This window comes from Mustela erminea, chromosome 4 (genome assembly GCF_009829155.1).
Source record: "Mustela erminea isolate mMusErm1 chromosome 4, mMusErm1.Pri, whole genome shotgun sequence".
Lineage (NCBI taxonomy): Eukaryota > Metazoa > Chordata > Mammalia > Carnivora > Mustelidae > Mustela > Mustela erminea.
Genome location: NC_045617.1, coordinates 79223661 through 79231028, shown reverse-complemented (window position 1 = coordinate 79231028; position 7368 = coordinate 79223661). Strand labels below are relative to the sequence as shown.

At 35.7% G+C, this 7368-nt stretch overlaps 1 pseudogene; it reads left to right on the top strand.

The window, feature by feature from the left end:
- The first annotated feature begins 456 nt into the window (after nucleotides 1-456).
- On the top strand, nucleotides 457-6171 carry LOC116589347 (annotated as a pseudogene).
- The last annotated feature ends 1197 nt before the right edge of the window (nucleotides 6172-7368 follow it).

Sequence of the window (7368 nt, the reverse complement as noted above, 5' to 3'; positions counted from 1 at the left end):
GTATTGCATTGTTTGATTTGTGGATATTGAACTATCCTTGCGTCTCTGGAATAAATCCCACCTGATCATGGTGTAAAGTTCTTTTAATATAATATTGAGTTCATTTGCTAATATTTTGTTGAGGACTTTTACATCTATGTTAATTTGGAATGTTGGGGGGGTAGTTCTCTCTGTGGTATCTTTTTCTGGTTTTGGTATAAAGGCAATGCTGGCCTCGGGAAATGAGTTTATAAGTGTTTCCTCCTTTTCAATTTTTTGGAAGAGTTTGAGGAAGATGGATATTAAATGAACTCATCACTTCTCAGGGAGAAACTCCATATTTGTGACATCCTATGCTGGGAGTAGGGTTTCACTAAAACTGTGGCTCTGCTTCTCCTACCCATCTCAGTGTAGCCCTTTTATTCTTTCTTGTGGAGAAGCTTCCAGTTAGTTTTCAGGTCTTTTCCAATCTGTTCCATGTGTAGTTGTAGATCTGTTGTATCTGCTGTAGAAGGTGAGTTCAGGATCTTCATATGTCATCATCTTGGACCACCCCTTTATGGTTTTTTAGAACTCTTTCTAGGCACAGAAAACTTGCAAGAACAGTACATAGAACTAATCCAGATCCACAAAATTCTAGTATTTTAAAGAATTTGCCTTTTATGTTTTGTACCATGAGAGTAGGTAGAACTATATCAAACTAAGATGTTTCTACATAGCAAAAGAAATAAGCAACAAAATGAAAAAGCAACCTATGGAACGGGAAAAAAATACTTGAAAATCATTTACCTAAAATATCCAAGAAACTTGACAGCAAAAATAATCTGATTAAAATGGGCAAAAGGCTTGAGCAGACATTTTTCCAAAGAAGATATACAAATGGCCAATATGTACATGAAAAAAATGCCCTACATCACTAATCATCAGAAAATGCATATCAAAACCATAATGAGATTTTACCTCATACAGGTTAGAATGATTACTATCAAAAAGATAAGAACTAACAAGTGTTGACCAGGTTATGAAGAAAAAGGAACACTTATGCACTGAAGGTGGATGTAAATTGGTATAACCACTACGGAAGCCAGTATGGAGGTTCCTCCAAAAATTAAAAATAGAACTATGATAATCCAGAAATCTTACTTTTCGATATATATCCAAAGGAAATGAAATCACCATCTCGAAAAGGTGTACACACCCCATTCACAACAGCCAAGACATGGAAACTACTCGAGGATCCATCAATAAAAAATGGATTAAAGAATGAACTATACATAAACACTGAAATATTACTCAACCATTAAAAAAAAGGAAATTCTACCATTTGCAACAACATGGATAGACCTTCAAGGCATTATGCTAAGCAAAATAAGTCAGGTACAGAAAGACAAGCAGTATATGATATTACTTTTATGTATAATCTTTAAAAAGCCAAATTCATAGAAACAGAAAAGTGGTGGTTACCATAGGTTAAGGCATGAGGGAAATGGGGGCATGTTGGTTAAAGGGTACAAACTTCCATCTATAAGATGAATAAGTTCTGGGACTCTAATAAACAGCATCGTGACTATAATTAAGAGTTTTAGATTACGTATTTGAAAGCTGTTAAGAAAATAGATACCTTTATTAAAAGATAGATTTATTTATTTGTTTGTTTGTTTGTTTATTTTGAAGAGAGAGAAAGTGTGGAGTGGAGGGCAGAGAAAGAGGGAGAGAGGGAATCCCAAGCAGACTCCCTGCTGAGTATGGAGCAGCATACTCCATACTCCAGTTGATCTCACAACACTGAAATCAAGAATTGGGTAATCAACCAGGTGCCCCAAGAAAGTAGATCTTAAATGTTGTAACTACAAACACACACACACACACACACACACAAACACACACACAAATGTTATCTAAATGAGAAAATGGCAGTGTTAATTAACCTTATTGTGGTAATCATTTTGCAACTATACTTGTATTAAATCATCAAGTTGTACAGCTTAAACTTATACATGTTATATATCAATAAGAAGCTAATAAAGCTGGGAATAAATAATTAAGTAAAATTTACTATCTTAACCATTAGAAAAAGAAGCTAAACTTTCTAAAAATAGAAGAAATATTTCATATCTGAGTGACTATTTCAACAGGTCCCTTTCTATGACATCCATTATAACATAAAGGAGGCTGCTCCTCTCACAGACATTCTGAAATATTACCTCAAAGGATAGCACACTTCCAATCAGATTATCATCCTCCTATCAACTGCAGTATGAACTAACCTGAACAAAAATCTTTTCTTCCTTTTTAACTAGCTACAATTTATTTATCTTATTGTTAAATTAATTCTTTCCCATTTTTTGCCATTGAATATACTGTCTATCCAAAGCCAATCCCATCTATACGTATCAGTAGGATCATTCACACCATGTGATAGAAATCTGCATAAATAGAATCTTTGTTTCTTTCCCCTCCTGATTTGACTTGATCAATGAAACTACCTCAGCTTATTCACATCAAGTTTACACTTGTGATCCTGCTTCTACCCAGTCAACCTCACTAGAACCAAGGTAGTAGCCCAGGACTTCTAAAAGAATCATCACTACATATAGAGTTCTGCCCCTCTGCCACTCTCCTCAAACTGGTCTGGAACCTTATGGTCCTCTTTCCTGCCTAGACCAAATGGTCATCTTCCATTCCAATGTGAAACAGGATGTGGAAACTTTATCAGGAACCAACTCAAGACTTGATTTTATAACCATTTATTTTATTCCATTATCCCTGATGGTCATCAAGAGGAAAGTAGAATTGTGGGGATAGAACTAATTTATGTCTCAAAATAACAGAATTCTTCTCTATCCTATAACAGGACAAAGTTCAAGCCCTTTCTACAAGCAAAAATTGAGGGAAACAAAAAACAAAAGTGGAACTGGTCCAGTCCAATGTGTGTACACATTAAATCTCTTTATTTTAGCTAATAATGGAAGATACTTATGTAGATACCAGTTAAGCACATGGGACTTTGTATTCCAATCAATTTGCTTAAAAAGATGGTAAGACATTCATCAACACACTCCAAGATATACATAACCTTACAGAAATGAAGAAAGTACTCTGGTCCCTGAGGTTTTTGCAGTCAGCTCTTTCATAGTTTTGGGTTCCTATGGTATATGGAATGTATGTATATATATTTATGTACGGTATAAATACAAGTGATCTAGTGGCAACTTTTAAAAATTTCCTGTGGTCTTTGCCCTCAGAAGGTATACTTAATGTTCTGTCTCCATCACCTTGGAGGAATAATTCAGCCCCCAATAAATCCATAGGCATTAAATAAATGTTTGCTAAAAATAACACTGGAATTCATTATTAGATACTTGCTGTAACAGATTTCTCAGACTATTTCTTGGATTAATCTTCTGATGAGCAGGAGAAATGCAGTAATTTATAAATTGCCATGATCAAGCTGATTTGTAATTTGCCAACATGTTTTGTGTTATATAGCTTTTCCAACTTTGAAGCTAACACCTTAAAAAAAAAAAAAAAACCCACAAGAATTCCATGCATTTCACCACTTTAACACATGATTATTTACCACATCACTTCACTTGATTCTCATGAGATCTGCATACATTACTCTGGAATAATCTACATAAACTGTAAACTGCTATACAAATATAAACAAACTATCATCCCCATTGCTAATATCATCATCATCATCATGATCATCATCATCATTATTCATAACAATCTATTATTTTCTTTCCAGAATCTGTATGTAAATCACTACTTTCTGATCTATACACAGCTACTGCATTTCTAGACTGTCATTGTCCCATGACTGAATATCACAATTCACTATGAACATTTTTTCCTAACTACTTAATATCCTAGTCCCCAATCCATCCTATGTAGGACTACCAGATTTATCTTGCTAAAAAAATGTATTCCTGGGACGCCTGGGTGGCTCAGTTGGTTGGACGACTGCCTTCGGCTCAGGTCATGGTCCTAGAGTCCCGGGATCGAGTCCCACATCGGGCTCCCAGCTCCATGGGGAGTCTGCTTCGCTCTCTGACCTTCTCCTCGCTCATGCTCTCTCTCGCTGTCTCTCTCTCAAATAAATAAATAAAATCTTTAAAAAAAAATGTATTCACTGAGTTTCAAAACCTCTAATTCAATTCAATATTTACTTGAGAATATATAATATGTAAACATACACTATGAGAAAAGCAAAGGTGAACAAGACAGGAAAGCAAAAACATACACACAAATCAGTAGAGTCCTAGGTAGAACAGATAGGTGACAGAGCAGAATTAAAACACAGTACTATGGAAACTCACACAGACAGTAAGGCTTAATTCGGGCTGAGTGATTTAGAAATGTTTAATAGAGGTGGTGGGATCTGGAATCAGCTTCAAAGGAATGGATGAATGTTGAAAGGTAGAGATCGGAAGAGCTATAGGAGGAGGAAATTGTGATAGAGGCTCTCGAGCAGAAGCATATTGATTGTATTCTACAAACAACAATTGAACAATTACACTGAGAACTACAGTGTGTGAGAGGCAATATATCTCATTATTCATTCCACTGTAGATCACATACCCTCCTTAGGCCATCTACCATGCCGCACCCAGACTGAAATAATAAGAGAGTTTTATAAAGGGGGGAAATTAGGGTTCCTTTATTCTTTTATATTATCTGTTGGGTGAGGATTTTTTTTTAATTTTTTTAATTTTTTAATTTTACCAAACCAAAATTTTTAAAATGGAACAAAGCAGTTTCCAAGAGGGAGATCCTTCGTTCTTCTTGAAAAAAGCAAATAGTGATTAAAGTGACTAATAAGAAAAAAGTTGGAGACATTTGTCTTCCTTATAAGTTGGTTTCTTGATGCTCTGTGAGTACAGTCTAATAACCTACCTCTGCTTCTAAGAGTCACAACAACCACTTGTGCCTTCAGGCAAGAACCAGATCAAGATCTCTTTTCAGCACTGCCATTCACCTTTGCATTTTACTGCTCCAATTCTGACACAGATCATTCCCACTGCATAATCTCCAGTAGCTGTGCATTCGTGACACAAAAATGTGGAATGAGAAATTACCTAACAATTTACTTCATGTTTTTTCTGTGAGTCATGTTTTAGGTTTCTTGTTATCTGGTCATTGTGATTTTTTGTCGTTGTTTTTGTTGTTGTTCATATCAAAACCCATGTTTTTATCGCACTTATGACAAGAATTTAGACACAGAACAATTCTTTATTTGAATTAAATTTATGGTTGTTGAATGAGGACAGGACTTGTGTAAAAAGGTTAAAATTAGGTACAGAAAAGATAAGAAATCTTTCTCTTGGTGCTCCTTAAATACCAAATTATAAGACTGACTTCTAACTAAGATAAAATTTTTTAAATCCTCAACTGTGAGTTTCTTGTTATTGTATATTAAACAAGACAAGACCAATAAATAGTCCTATTCCTTCTCACCAAAGGAGCTAAGAAAACATTTTTTGTTAATATCTTATTGCTGCTTCTACTTTCTGATTTTCTCTTTGAGTCTTGTGTTGTCCTTATTCACTAGCATCTGTCCATCATAGCTGCTTTTCAGGGTTCTTGCTACAGCTATTTCTTGGTCTCTCTTTATATAAATGCTTGGAAAATCATGCTTATCTAAAAAATCTTTACAAGTTAACAAACTTAACTTGTCCAAAGGGTTAAAACAATCCTACTCCTCCATCTAGAGCACAGTTTCACAACCAGATTGTATAAGATAAGAACCCTCTCTTGGTTTCTCTTTTTCGTCGCCATCCTGCTGTGTTCCTGCGCGGTGTTAATTGACCATGCCTTTCACAAGACTTTCAGGATCAAGCGATTCCTGGCCAAGAAACAAAAGCAGAATCGTCCCATTCCCCAGTGGATTCCAATGAAAACTGGTAATAAAATCAGACAGCTCCAAGAGGAGGCACTGGAGGAGAACCAAGCTGGGTCTCTAAGGCGTTCCACATCACGCGATGACACACCTAATTGGCACCACGTATTTAATTAAGCTACTTGAGGATTATGTGTTCTATTCCATCACCCTGTAAACACCTTTCTGCCTGGCCAATAGATACCATTTATCAGCGAAAGATTTTTCTCTTACTATAGCTCTGCACCAGTGGGTTGGTTTGGTAATAAACGTGAGGCCTTTGAGCTGAAAAAAAAAAAAAAAAAAAACCTCTCTTGATGTACTTATTTAATTATTTCATTTTATTTCCATTCTCATGTGATTTGAAATGCTTTAGTATTAATATAGTCTATAAAAATATTATTGTAGTTGGGTGTGTATGAATTTTTTTTTATCTCCATTAGTAGTATTGTTCTATAGCTCTCATTGTAATTCTTGGGCATAAAATGACTGCTTGAAAGGAAGAATTCTGCAGCCAGATTGCTGAAGTTCAAATCTCAGCACATTCAGTTACTGTGTGACATTATGTACTTTAATTTCACCTTCAAATTGTGGATAATGATACATCACAGGATTGTTATGATCTCAGAATAATAATTGGCAGGTTGTAAATATTACATAAGTGCTACCTATTATTATTAAGATGATTGCTATTTTATATGATATTGTTTCATAAAATCTGTTGCTATGTACAACTGAGCTATTACTTCTAGCTACTGTATCCCAGCTCATACTTTGTGTCCACCATATTCATTTCTCCATTCTTCCAGCTAAACTGCTTCCAACTCCCCACCATCATAAACCATGTCCCTCATATACCCCCCCCAAGGGCCTTTGTAGAAATATTTCTGATGGGGGTGCCTGGGTGGTTGAGTTGGTTAAGAGTCTGCCTTCATGATCCCACGGTCCTAAGATCAAGCTCTGACTTGGGTTCCCTGCCCCAGTGGAAAGTCTGCATCTCCCTCCCCCTCTTCTCCCCTCCATACTCATGCTTGTGCTCTCTCTTGCTCTCCATCTCAAATAAATAAATAAAATCTTTAAAATAAATATTTCTGTGGTATACACCTAGGAGCAGGATAGCTAGATTATAGTCACATATGCATTTAGTCTGAGTAAATATTCTCAGGAGGGACTCAGAATACTGCCTGACCCAGATTTTACAGTCCCACTAGTAATACAGAAGGATTCATTCACCCTTGCCTTCCTAAATTTGCATTATTCACCACCTAACTGATGCTTATAAAGTGATGCTTCACTGCTGCTTCAAGGCATTTCTCCAAATACCAATGAGACTGAACATCTCTTTAAATGCCTGATAACTTTTGTGGTACTTTTTTTGTGAGTACTCTATCCTTACTTTTGCCTCTATTTCATCATGGTTAAGTTCCTTGTGTTATAGATATTTGTCTTGGCAGTTTTAGATATTGCAAATAACTTTCCTGTTCTTTTCTCTATAGATTTTTTCA